The sequence below is a fragment of the Corythoichthys intestinalis genome, chromosome 6, assembly GCF_030265065.1.
Source record: "Corythoichthys intestinalis isolate RoL2023-P3 chromosome 6, ASM3026506v1, whole genome shotgun sequence".
NCBI lineage: Eukaryota > Metazoa > Chordata > Actinopteri > Syngnathiformes > Syngnathidae > Corythoichthys > Corythoichthys intestinalis.
In genome coordinates, this window is record NC_080400.1 from 42,138,067 (window position 1) to 42,152,243 (window position 14,177).

A 14,177-nucleotide genomic window follows, 5' to 3' on the forward strand; every position below is an offset into this window, starting at 1 on the left:
TTGCAAGGAAGAATGGGCAAGAATGTCAGTCTCTCGATGTGCAAAACTGATAGAAACATACCCCAAGCGACTTGCAGCTGTAATTGGAGCAAAAGGTGGCGCTACAAAGTATTAACGCAAGGGGGCCGAATAATATTGCACGCCCCACTTTTCAGTTTTTTTATTTGTTAAAAATGTTTAAATTATCCAATAAATTTTGTTCCACTTCACGATTGTGTCCCACTTGTTGTTGATTCTTGACAAAAAATTAAAATTTTATATCTTTATGTTTGAAGCCTGAAATGTGGCGAAAGGTTGCAAGGTTCAAGGGGGCCGAATACTTTTGCAAGGCACTGTACATATTGAAAAGATTGATAGTGACAAAATAAAATATTACATTGAAAAAAAGTATTTTAAAAAATTAAAAAACTTGAACTTTTTAGGCATGCCACTCAGTTTCCCCTTAAACACGACAGAGGGATAGGTCACAAAGCCCACTCTTCCGCCGTTTGCGCACTGCTGTCACTTCTCAATGCAATCAACTTTCAGGGGCATACCCCCATCTAGTGCACAGGAATATGCAGCGCCCATACATTCACCCTTATGATCTATACATAAAATTAATGTCTTTCAAGAATTTAAAGTGTAGTTTAAACAGTCTTTGTCTCCCCTCATCCTAGATAAACACTTCAGTGATCATTATCACAAAAAAAAAAGAAAGAAAAATGTATATTCATTATTTAATCTATAACGTACATACATCTAAATATACGAAAATGGCGTCAGCTCACGCATTGGCAGTGGCAATCCGTCACGATCCAGTAGCCTGTCATGATCGGGTAGTGACAACCCCTGCATAGACATGTTGAACTTCCACCAAAATCGCCCTCTTCTGATTGGTTGAATCTTTCTTCTTCCGGGGTCAATTGTTGTTGGAAAGCCAACCAAATAATTACAAAGCAAAGTGGCGCAGTGTATGACCAGGCCGGGGGAATCCGAGCAGACGTGCCTGTCGGCGCTAAGTCGTGCGGCTACCTAAAGCCATTAGGCATCAGCTTCAGTAGTGTGTCTCCAAAACTACTGCAGTGTGTTTCATCTATTACATGTAAAAACTGTGGCAGCGCCTATCCCTTAGAGATGGATTATTTTATTGACGAAGGCAATGTCCTGGAGCTACGGCAGGTTTTGCCAACAAACTCAAATTTGTGGCCGGAAGAAAACAAAAGTAAAATGTTGACTTTCTTTGATAAATTGGTTAACAACCAGGGGAAAGCACCGGGCCAAAGTTAATATGATTGCAGGCTGCTCTGGCAACGCCAAACAGGTTTGCTAGACTGAGGCATCAAACCTTCCCTTGTGAATTAAAATACTAATCACATGATTCGCTTAGCAGGATATCAATCATTCTATCAGGAGGTATCATCAAAACACGACCCATAGCAAAGCAAAAATGAAGATGAGATCTTATTTATGTCTCATTTACATGTCTGACCAGTGAATCAGCAATAATCGAGACAGAGTGGTTTTCTCAGTTTTCTCAAATTTGTTTGTGAGAAGTAAGTCTCACAGTGAGCATTACTTGAGAAGGTCTTGGGAATACTTCTCCTAGCACGATTTCTCGAATAAGTCTCAAAGCTCTCTCCCTTCAAGATTTCACCAAGAGAAAACTATGAGATCTTGTGCTGACCTTAAATGCGTCTCAATTTGATCTCCTTACTTGGACTCACAATCTCAGTCATGTCTCAGTGAAGATATGGATAAGAAAAGTATGTTATTTCTTGGCTCACAGCTGCTTCATTCCTGATGTCGCCAAACAACCATATACAGTATTGTGCCAATCACAAATATTTCTCAGTTTGATCTCCTTCCAGTCTGCAGTTGCTCATTTGGGGTTCTCAAGATTCTTTTATTGTAAGAAAGAGTAATGTCTGCTCTGACATGTCCGATTACATCTTAATTCATCTTTGTGCCAAAATCTGAAAAAAATAGTATAATCGGTCAGATGAGGATCAGCGGCTGGGAAAATGAATGAATGAAATCATTAAAAAACATCTGGTTCATCTGATTCAACGTAAAAATTACAGATGTGATCAAAAATTTGGTGCCGTAAACTATTGGCCGCTACAAATGCATTATGGGTTTTTGGTTTTGAAGACTGAAGGTTTACCACCAAATAGTGTGCAGAACCTTTGTCCTCTTGTTTGATGCCGAGAAGCAACACGCTGGCTGACACTGTCTCGCTAAAACTACTAGCTCACAGGCAACGTTCGCGATTAGGAAGTTTTTTTGAACTCTCAAAGAAATATATCAATTATTAAATGAAGAGAAATAAAACAATTTTGCTTTATCGCTGCTATATGCTCATTCTGAACTTGCTTTTCATTGATATGTTGCGTCACATCGAGTACAGTGCATCTGAGCCCGTGCGTGGTTCAGTGGTAGAGTATTTGTTCCATAACCCAGAGGTTGTGAGTTTGAGTCTCTGTCCTGATGAACTCATTTAATATCCTTGAGCGAGACAATAAACTCCACGTTGCTGAGTCACCTGTAGGTAGATGAGGATATAGTGTCAAATTGCTTTGAGTGCCTGAAAGTTGCTATACAAGTGTAACTCTATTTTCAATTATGAGAATTCCTCTGCTCAAATTAATCTCCATTGTCTCAATTATGTCTTTGCTCATTTTGACTCATCACTCAGCACAAACTTAGAAACAAATAAGCAAAGAATAAGATAAAGTTGAGACGATCAAATTTGTCTCACTTGACAAGATTAAGCAACAGATGAGTAGCAAATTTTTACTATGGGGAGTTGTTTTGCAAAGGGCTCCGACTACACAGCAAAGCCTTGAGGTTTTGGCAACATACTCATTTGCACATTGTGACTTATAGATGATAATAAAACGTTTTTAACTTGGGTTAAAAAGATATAATGTGGGCTTTAAGTATTGTTGTAATACCCGCAGGCTTACAAGGACTTCTTTCCTTGCAGATACCTCCACTTTTGAAGATAACTATGGCAGGATTGGGCTTCCATAGATGATAACAGGAATCAAAATTAGGATGGTAAAAAAATTTTAGCCTAGGTTTTCACAGATAATTTTGCAAAATCTAAGGCTTCTGTCTTGCCACCCTACCTCACAGGCTCAAAGGATGGCAAATTGTTGTCAAATATAATACACAATAAGTACCTCTCAATTGTTAGAAGGCGCAAGCATTCCTGCTCAACCACATTACATGGCTTCATGATTTTCCCTGACCCCCTCTCAATGAATTCTATAAGATAAAGGTAACAAGTGGGTGTATACTTTTTTGTCCACTTTATGTGATTTCATTACTAGAAAGGAGAACGCTCAGTGGGTAAGTCTCTGCTGTCTAGACATAGCAGGAATAATAAAACCCAGAGCTGTTATCGCGTAGCAAGAGGAAGTCTTTTGGAAGAAACATTGCTTTTAAATATAAATAGCCTGTATAGGGCATGTGTACTGAGAGATTAAGCCATCTTTGAAGTCTGCCATACATCAGTTCAAAACTGCCTTGCCCTGTTCTTTAAGCTAATAAGCTTAAATCTTCCAGCTCAACTCTTTCAACAGCCAAGACCATGAAAAAAAGACAGAAGGGGAAAAAAAGTTTTAATCCCATCTTTGATGATATATTATGTGCTGCTGAAGAGAATGTTCAAAGTTGCCCCTAAAACTTTAACGACAAGGAGGCTATCAGGTTGTGTTTGATGGAGGAGCCGTCCGTATAACAATTGCACAGGCAACCGAATCGAGGCAATCCATATGGGATGCAAAGAGGGTACGAAGAAAATGTGCCTGTTGTCATATGATAATTGTATTTCAGCCAAGCCCTATTCCTCAGTTCTGACAGCAGCAAGCAATGTAAATACAAGCATAAACTCATAGTGACCCCGTGTTCTGCGTGTGCAGCACTCAGCAGCTCAGCAAGCACAGATTAAGCTATGAGACGCAAGGCGGCCAAGGGTGTAAGAAAAGGAAAAAATGAAAAAGAGTGTGTCAGAGGAAGAGGAAAAGAGGATCATAGATGGAGGCGACAAGAGCTGTAAGGATAGAAGAAATAAAGACAGGGTACAGAGTTCAGATATAACTGTCATTTTCCTGCAGGGGGGGAGTAAAACAGGGAAAACAGCAGTAGTAAGATCTGGTTACTATGGTTACTAGAGGATGTTATAGTTAAAACACTGTGCAAATTTAAGCAAGCAGAAAAAGGACAGCCACTCCAAGCCAGTCCAAACTCAAGTCGATCTAAAAGGACCAATGAAGTGAGGGCAACACATTAAAAAGTTACTGATTAATTTACATTGCAACACTGATCACTGATATTAAATTAATCTTACATCTTCTCCTTTACATGAATGATTATGAATTAAAATTCATAACTTATGGTTTCTCTCATTTCGGCTAATGTCCGGTGTGAAATGTTGCGAGGCAACCCATTCACTGTATAGATGGGGAGCAGTGTTGTTTTCGTCAACGATGACGATAATGAAAATATTTTGTCAACCAACAGTTTTTTCATGACGATGACGTCATGATGGTGCACCGAAAACATGTCTTGGGAGACTAAAACATAATGATATGGATTCCAGTTGTCGTCTGACGACACGAGAACGAGATGAAAATTTGCCATAGTTTCCATCATGAATTCACAATGTGTGATATTCTCTTAATGTATGTATAGTTACCACGCATTTAGCAGTGTTTTGTCGTGTCACTCATGTGATGTGAAGCCCCCCGCCCCACACACACGGTAAGCCTGTGCCCATTCCAGGCTTCTTTTGTGAAACATATGTATCAGGTGCTGCTTGGTAAGTTCTGCTTTCTTATCTTGGCTACACATTTAATGTTGCTTTATACTTTAAAGGTCTGTGCTGAGTGATCATCACACACTTTAGCATTAGCATTAGCTTTTAGCGTGGTGACTTGGTGTCTTCCTAAAGTCTTGGAAAACATTTTACATACAATTTGTGGCATCCAGGAGAGTTTAATTAATTGCAAATAATGTGCTGTTTTTCTGCTGAGTATGTATTATCATCATGAAAATGTTGTCCCATCACAGTACAGATTCAGAAAGGAAAATACTACACTTATGGCAGTACTTGACTTGACGGAAAAAGTCTACGATGCAATTGACAAAAGTGACTACGGAGTTGGCATTTTTTTGGACCTGTCCAAAGCATTTGACACCATTAAGACTGAAATACTCACCAATAAACTGCAGCATTATGGGATTAGAGGCCTAGCACTAGACTGGTTCCGTAGTTATCTGTCTGGAAGACATCAGTATGTCAACATGAATAATTGTGAATCATCATACAAACTCATCAACCAAGGAGTCCCCCAGGGCTCCATCTTAGGGCCACTCCTCTTCAACTTGTACATTAATGATTTTGTTAATTCCTCATCCGTTTTACATGAAGTAATATTTGCTGACGATACAAATGTGTTCTTTTCCCATAAAAATCCAACTGCACTAGAGCAAACTGTAAATAGTGAATTAGTGAAAATGGAATAAACTCTGTCTAAATATCAATGAAACAAATTACATTGTGTTTTGCTACCATAAAAAAAACAACAACAAGCCATTAAACAAGTCTGCCTAAACATAAACAGAGAAAACATTGATAGAGTCGGCTCTACAAAATTCCTGGTGGTCCATATTGATGAGTACCTTAATTTTAAAAAACATATTGATGATCTTACAAAAAAAAAAAAAAACTGTCTCAATATGCTGCTTTGTTTTTTAAACTAAGACATTATCTCCCACTCTCTGCACTTCTCATTCTGTATAAATCTTTAATTGAACCAAATCTACAATATTAGAAAATCATATGGTGCAACACATATCCAACTTACCTAAAAAAAATCTCAAAACTCATCACCTAGAAACGTGTGTATAATACTCTGATTCTTTGAATAACATTACTAAGGTGACTCATATCAAATCCAATGTATCCAGAATTTTGAATTTATCCATAGTTAATTGTATGTAGAATGGGGCAAATAAGTATTTAGTCAACCACCAATTGTGCAAGTTCTCCTACTTGAAAAGATGAGAGAGGCCTGTAATTGTCAACATGGGTAAACCTCAACTATGAGAGACAGAAAAAAAACCCTGAAAATCACATTGTTTGATTTTTAAAGAATTTATTTCCAAATTAGAGTGGAAAATAAGTATTTGGTCACCTACGAACAGGCAAGATTTCTGGCTGTCAAAGAGGTCTAACTTCTTCTAACGAGGTCTAACAAGGCTCCACTCGTTACCTGTATTAATGGCACCTGTTTTAACGCATTATCGGTATAAAAGACACTTGTCCACTATCTCAGTCAGTCACACTCCAAACTCCACTATGGCCAAGACCAAAGAGCTGTCGAAGGACACCAGAGACAAAATTGTAGACCTGCACCAGGCTGTGAAGACTGAATCTGCAATGAGTAAAATGCTTGGTGTAAAGAAATCAAATGTGGGAGCAATTATTAGAAAATGGAAGACATTCAAGACCACTAATAATTTCCCTCGATCTGGGGCTCCATGCAAGATCTCACCCCGTGGCGTCAAAATGATAACAAGAACAGTGAGCAAAAAATCCCAGAACCACACGGGGGACCTAGTGAATGACCTACAGAGAGCTGGGACCACAGTAACAAAGGTTACTATGAGTAACACAATGCGCCGCCAGGGACTCAAATCCTGCACTGCCAGACGTGTCCCCCTGCTGAAGAAAGTACACGTCCAGGCCTGTCTGCGGTTCGCTAGAGAGCATTTGGATAATCCAAAAGAGGACTGAGAGATTGTGTTATGGTCAGAAACCAAAATAGAACTTTTTGGTAGAAACACAGGTTCTCGTGTTTGGAGGAGAAAGAATACTGAATTGCATCCAAAGAACACCCTATCCACTATGAAGCATGGGGGTAGAAACATCATGTTTTGGGGCTGTTTTTCTGCAAAGCGACCAGGACGACTGATCTGTGTAAAGGAAAGAATGAATGGGGCCGTGTATCGAAAGAGTTTGAGTGAAAATCTTCTCTCAGCAAGGGCATTGTAGATGAGACGTGGCTGGGTCTTTCAGCATGACAATGATCCCAAACACACAGCCAGGGCAACAAAGGAGTGGCTTCGTCAGAAGCATTTCAAGGTCCTGGAGTGGCCTAGCCAGTCTCCAGATCTCAACCCCATAGAAAATCTCTGGAAGGAGTTGAAAGTCCGTGTTGCCCAACGACAGCCCCAAAACATCCCTGCTCTAGAGGAGGTCTGCATGGAGGAATGGGCCAAAATACCAGCAACACTGTGTGAAAAGCTTGTGAAGAGTTACAGAAAATGTTTCGCCTCCGTTATTGCCAACAAAGGGTACATAACAAAGTATCGAGATGAACTTTTGGTACTGACCAAATACTTATTTTCCACCATGATTTGCAAATAAATTCTTTAAAAATCAAACAATGTGATTTTCTGTTTGTCTTTTTTTCCACATTCTGTCTCTCATGGCTGAGGTTTACCCATGTTGATGATTACAGGCCTCTCTAATATTTTCAAGTGAGAGAACTTGCACAATTAGTGGATGACTAAATACTTATTTGCCCCACTGTATGTGTACGGGTGTGTTTGTATGTGTATGCTGTCCAACTGGGCAACTGCTAAAAGCTTTAAATACCTTCTTTGGAGGGTCTTTTTTGCACATTTTATCATATGAACTGCTTGAATATTGCCATGTACTGCACATTTTGATATGTGAATAAACTGAAACTGACTGACATAGTATGGATATGTAAACATTCCATTCAATGCTGCCTGATCACTAATCCTGGCACCGACAATCTCACTACTTGAGTGTGTCTAATTGCACCCAGTCACGCGTGAACCCACTCAGACGTGTGATAGTCCTGTAGAAAAGTGGAAATGCGGCGCAGGGGCCGCCGTTCTAAGATTCCCAAATATCCTTTTTAGGATATTTGAAAACTCTAAATTGTCCATGGATTTGAATGTAAGTGTGAACGATATTGGCAAGGTACCAGTCCAGGATTTGGCCCACTTCTTGCCCCAAGTCAGCCGGGAGTGAAGATATGGAGTAAAGATAATGTTATGGATGGACAACATTTTTTGTTAGTTTAAAAACAAACCAATGGCGAGATGAAAAGAACACAGAGGAACACATGAAGAAAGGAGGGAAAGAACAAAAATTTGCTGAGTGGGTCTAACCTGTGAAAAGATAGAACAAATAACTTTAGATCATTAGAGGTTATCATCGTCATCAAATAACAAAAAAAACGACAAAAAATCAGAATTAATATAATTTGAATAAATTCGTAATCTTTTAATAAAATGAATAACATTGTTTAATGTATTGCTATTTACTTATATTTCCCATTTGTTATTTCCAATTAATTAAGCAATTGACACATTTAATGATAAAATACCACCCTGTTTAACAAATTTTGGTGAACCTTATATCAGGGGGAAAATGTCTAAAGTGAGACAAATATTACAGGACTCCTGACAATGTAAATGCTCTATGGCCCGGGTTAAAGTAGGGAGCAGGCTTTATGTGGCCCATTGGCCATACTTTGCCTGCCTCTGATTTAATGACTCCAAACTCCATTTCTCTCCATTCCTCTAGGGACAGTTTAGGGGCTTGCAATTAGCAGTTGTCACATGTTCTTTCAGGTCCAACAAGCTCGATCAGCAGATTTTTGAGGTGGGCACCCGTAGAAAACTCAAATCAAAGGCTAATAAAAATTTTTAAGTCCTACTCAGAATTCGATTTCGGTTCTTTCAGCAACTTCACTGACCTTGAAAAGGTTAGGGTTAGTGACTTCAATACGTTTTATGTTTGTCTTCTACAAGATTAATTTCCAGTACAATATTTTTTTATGATAAAAAGTTAAACTATGAAATAAACAAACACATGGTTCCATTAGATCGACTGTATTTTTCAATTATGGACATTAATTTTATTTTCCGGAAGAAAGAGGAATTCGGGGCATATATTAGCAAAGCTACGGTACTTGTATATAAAAACACATTAGTTTAAAAAAAAAAGTTTTGGATCTTGTTTTTTTTTTTTTAAATTCACATCGTACAATAGAATAGACACATTTAACTGGAATACAGAACTAAAGATCCAACCTAATAGAGCATTAAAAAAATATGAACTCAGCTGTAAAACAAAATCTACTAATTTAAGTACCATAATTTTCGCACTATAAGGCGCACCTAACTATAGACCCTACTCACCAACGTCACAGAATGACGTGTCGCTGTATCCGGCCGCCATATTGTCCGTCAGTGTTTATCCGTATTCTCAGTGGTTTCAATTTGTCGTGCAATTTATAGGGCAATTCATGGAAGCCCCGGTGCTTTCAGATGCTGTAAACTCATTGGATGTGTTGCATAAAAGGCGTTATGTGGAAAAGCTTCAGTCTATCCATTCCATCCATATTTGATGCCTAAATCGATATTTTTCGACCCGCTATCTTCGCCCGCTCTGCCTGACATCTGCTACCCTGATATCTACAACTATCTTGTCCACACAAAATCAGCCTATTCTTACGAAAGTTTGAAAAACTTTAAGAGCAGCACTCTAAGCAACATTACCCCGTGTGACCTTTTACTTCCAATTTTCTAAAATGGCGACAATCAATAAAAAAAAAAGTTGACTGCGATGGCCGACGCTTCAAGGATAGGTGGATATTGGACTATTTCTTCAATAAAACACGCAACAACTGTGTCTGCCTCATTTGCAAAGAGACAGTCGCTGTTTTCAAAGAGTTCGATGTGGCGCGATATTAGCAAACAAGACACGCTGTTATGTACAACAACATTACAAGGAAGATACGCAGCGAGAAATTATAGCAACTTGAAGCTAGTTTAATTTCACAGCAGCAGTATTTCGCAAGAGCCCGAGTGTCGAAAGAGAACACCACAAAGACGAGATTGTTGAAATTATGAATTAAAAAAATTATAAAGCAAATGTGACACACAGAAGGGTTTGCTAAAATTTGTTTAAATATATTGTTCTATGTAAATCAGCCAAGGTAGCCCCCCGCATTTTTACCACACCAAATCTGGCCCCCTTTGCAGAAGGTTTGGACACACCTGTTTAAATTCTTTCACTTGGTACCAGCTAAATATTATTCAAAAAATAATGATGGTGGAAGAAATAAGCATCTTGAATTTGAAACTGTATGTTGTCGGCGATTAGCCTCGCAATGATCTTAATTGTGGTTGTCAGCCCAAAACCCTCTAAATATATATGAAATGCATCTTACCAGATATAAAATGACTACTACATAATATGTAGTGATCGTTTGGTGCCCAGTTTTCTCGTCGAACTGCAGCAGTCCATCTCGCTCTCCTCTCCGGGTCTCTCGGAATACGGTAGAACTTCAAGTCTCTCTGTCTATCTTCTCTGTTATTGCAACCAACTGCCACACACGCCTTCACCATTTTGATTATTAATGTCAACGAGCAGAAAAACACACCATAACAGGAGGAATTTACGTAGCGGTAATGCTTAAACCCGACGAGCTGACGGACAATATAGCGCGGAGGCGTGGTTGTGACGTCATGTGAGTAGGGTCTATAAGCTGCTACCCACCAAATTTGGCATGAAAAAGGCATTTGTTCATAGATAAGCCGCACTGGACTATAAACCACAGCTGTCCTCACTGTAATATGGGATATTTACACGAAAACATATTAACCGGTAAGACCTTATTTGACAGCGGCATCATATGACTGTCATAAGACCAAATGAACCAACGTGAAGCTTTGAACCAATTGGCTACAAAGCTTCATTGCTTCAAGAAGCTTAATTTGGCCATCACTGCTCCCTTGGAGGAGACCTCTGCTGCCACCTGCTGTCAAAACTGTTGTCGTCAAACATGCCTCTTAGCATGCATTGCAGCGCTACAGATGTAAATAACAATCAAAATTAATGTTCTGTGCTAATTATTTCTTCAGTTACTCATCCAGTTTTTTCATTATAGTTATGGTATTTGGTAACACTTTATTTGACAGTGGCGCCATATGACTGTCATTAGACAATCATAATTATGACATGACACTGTCATAAGATTTAATACATGCTTATAATAGATGTCATTTGGAGTCATCTGGCAAATTATCTCCCTTTTGAATGGATGTAAAAGATCCGAGCTGGACATAAATGGAGTTCATAACATAATTTGCTGGATGACACTTAATGACATAAGCATTCAGTAATGCCCATGATAGTGTCATGTAATAATTATGACGATCTTATGACAGTGTTATGACGCCGCTGTCAAATAAAGTATTACCTATCAACCCAAATAAATCAACAAATAAGGCGCACTGGACTATAAGCCACAGAATTCAAAATGAAGGAAAAAAAGTAGCAGCCTATAGTCCGAAAATTACGGTACACAAAAAAAATTTCCAGTTTTAATGCCACCCAACAGTTGCAAGTTGTCTGTTTTTTTTTTTTTTTTTTTTTTTTTTTTTTTTTTTTTTTTTTTAAATTACAGAGCATATTTACCACACAAGAGATCATATTAAGTAATTGGCGAGCAAATTATGCCTATAAATCCTTGCATTACTTCCGGAGGTAATACCAAGGGTGTGAGTAAAATGTGGCCGAGAGAAGTAGTCATTTCGAAGCATGCTTTTGGTATGCCTTGGCATAGAGATGGGAGTGTGATGTGCCGAAAATGTTGCCTAGAGAGAGAGGATTCTCCCTGGCATGGGGTCGCTAAACCCCGCTGGCGTGGAGTGAGGCGTGTCGAAAACGTAAGCAAGAGATGGTTCTTCAAGCACACGCGCTCAAAAAGCCTCGCTAGCATGGAAGAGTATGAAGAAGAAAAAAGTTGGTTTTCTCTTTTCAAAGGTTTTTTTATTCTCTTAATATATAGGTTTCCTGAGCAAAACATGGGCGGTGCCATCTTTGATCATTTCTGCTCCGAACTTTCGGTTCAGACAGAACAACATGAAGTGCGGTTGAAGTAAGCAGTGTGTTGACAAAGTTAAAACTGCAAAATCAAACCAGAGGAACCCAGGGAATCTCCAAAAAGGGATTCAGTACGGCGTAGATGAGACTCAGAGACTTTCTATGCTGTGCGTAAACTCCTGGAAGTGCCTATATACAGTGGGGAGAACAAGTATTTGATACAAATTCTTGTTCTCCCCACTGTATGTGGTTGGACGTGGAATGTTTTGAACAGAGTCCAGCTTCAAAGTGCCAGTATAGCTCTACATCACCATATGCCTTAAATCGAAAGCAACTGCAGACAATAAGTTAAGGATGTGCGTTAAACGGAAGGATCTCCTTATAAGATTGTATGTTTGTTCTTATCACTTCGTTGATCATTCGTGGACAAAATTATAACAACCTGTGCAGCCTGCGTCGATGTGAGGTGTAGATTGATCGATAGCCACTTTAGTGACCAAAATGAGGTTAAATTACAAATAACATTACAGTTGCCAAATGACACAGATTTTGTTATTACAAGGAAATGCTACAGGAATGTGCATCCATCCATCCATCCATCCATCCATCCATCCATCCATCCATCCATCCATCCATCCATCCATCCATCCATCCATCCATCCATCCATCCATCCATCCATCCATCCATCCATCCATCCATCCATCCATCCATCCATCCATCCATCCATCCATCCATCCATCCATCCATCCATCACCTGCTGCTTATTCCAGGGTCGGGTTGCCGGGGCAGCAGCTTTAGCAGGAAAGCTTAAACTTCCTTCCCCCCAGCCACTTCATCAGGCTCCTCTGCGTTCCCAGGCCAGCTGAGAGACATGGTCTCTCCAGTGTGTCCTGGATCAACCAACTGGCGACAATTCAGATCCCAAATGACGTTCGCTTACTTTACTAGCAAAGCCCTGTGTGAAAGGCGCTAGTTAGCCCCTCCGCAGTTAGAGCTACCTCGAGTAACTGCGTTCTACAAGGTGGTGAAATACCGAGGACTATCTGAAGTCAGTTATCAAGAAATTAAGCGAATACTTGTGTTATTGACACCATTACAAGCGCAGGAATTGATCGAACGACACGATTGAATGATTTATGAAGACTATTATAGGCCATCACTCAAACTTTTAGCTTTAAGAAGTTTAATTTTTTTTACATTAATCCCTTACCTTGCCACAATTTCCAACAGGTCCGCTGTTCGGCCATTTCTTACTGCGGCGAAACGTCCTACATAATGCTCAGTGCGCTTGCGCAACCATCCGCACGCATGCGCACATCAGTTAGAAGTGGCGAGTGCTCACTATTTTTGTTTTTATTTCTGTTTTTTTACATCCTTTTCATTGCCGCAAAGATACTTTTTGATTGTATTACCCTCTAATACTTTTAACCATTGTGTTTTTTGGTGTTAGCTTTGAAGCAGTTGACCACACTAGTGACGTACGTATTTAAACCGTCCTTATTTGATATAACTACATTTATGTATTTTCCTAAGGCATTTTTCTATCTGGATCTCTGGAGCAATGCTGACAGCACTTCTGTAACGAGTCACATGACATTTTGGAGGGAAAATGAAAGCAGTACTCAATTTGGACATTTGGGGATGTACGTAGTTTCTTAGGGGTGTACTCACTTTTGTTGCCAAGGGTTTATATATTAGTGGCTATATTTTGAGTTATTTATCCTCCTTTGAGAAAATAAATTAACTGTATTATATAAGCTGCACACGGACTACTTTTCATTGTGTCAAAGTGTCATTTTGTCAGTGTTGTCCCATGAAAAGATATTCTTAAATATCTGCAGAAATGCGAGGGGTGTACTCACTTTTGTGATACACTGTACGTTCCTTGTCGCCTGTCTTACTACCTCTTTCACTGAGCCCCATCCTCAGATGGCTTCTGGCCTACATTTGCCTGCATGCCGAGCTCTCGAGTGCATGTGTGTGCGTGTTTGTGGGTGCCAAAGCTCGACATGGATTTACAGCCAGAGCAGTCAGGCAATGGATGGATAGAGACAGCGAGAGACAGCAAAGGAGGATGAACAATGACAACAAGCCTATTTCATGCTGTATACTTTACAGATTTTTGTTCAAAATGGCAGGAGGCATAATTTGAGAGAGGACTGTATAATACATTTGTATACTGTACCAGTCAATTATGGTTTGCTCATATTTTGTACAGGATTTTCAATATTTTTAACAGATATGGCATCCAGT

At 39.4% G+C, this 14,177-nt stretch overlaps 1 long non-coding RNA gene across 1 annotated transcript in view; it reads right to left on the minus strand.

Moving 5' to 3' along the window:
• Positions 1–255: 255 nt before the first annotated feature.
• Positions 256–14,177, minus strand: part of LOC130917037 (uncharacterized) — a 46,024-nt gene continuing 32,102 nt past the window's right edge. Inside the window, exon 3 of the long non-coding RNA XR_009063407.1 lies at positions 256–5,269. This is a non-coding gene — a long non-coding RNA (uncharacterized LOC130917037). The remainder of the gene's footprint in view (positions 5,270–14,177) is intronic.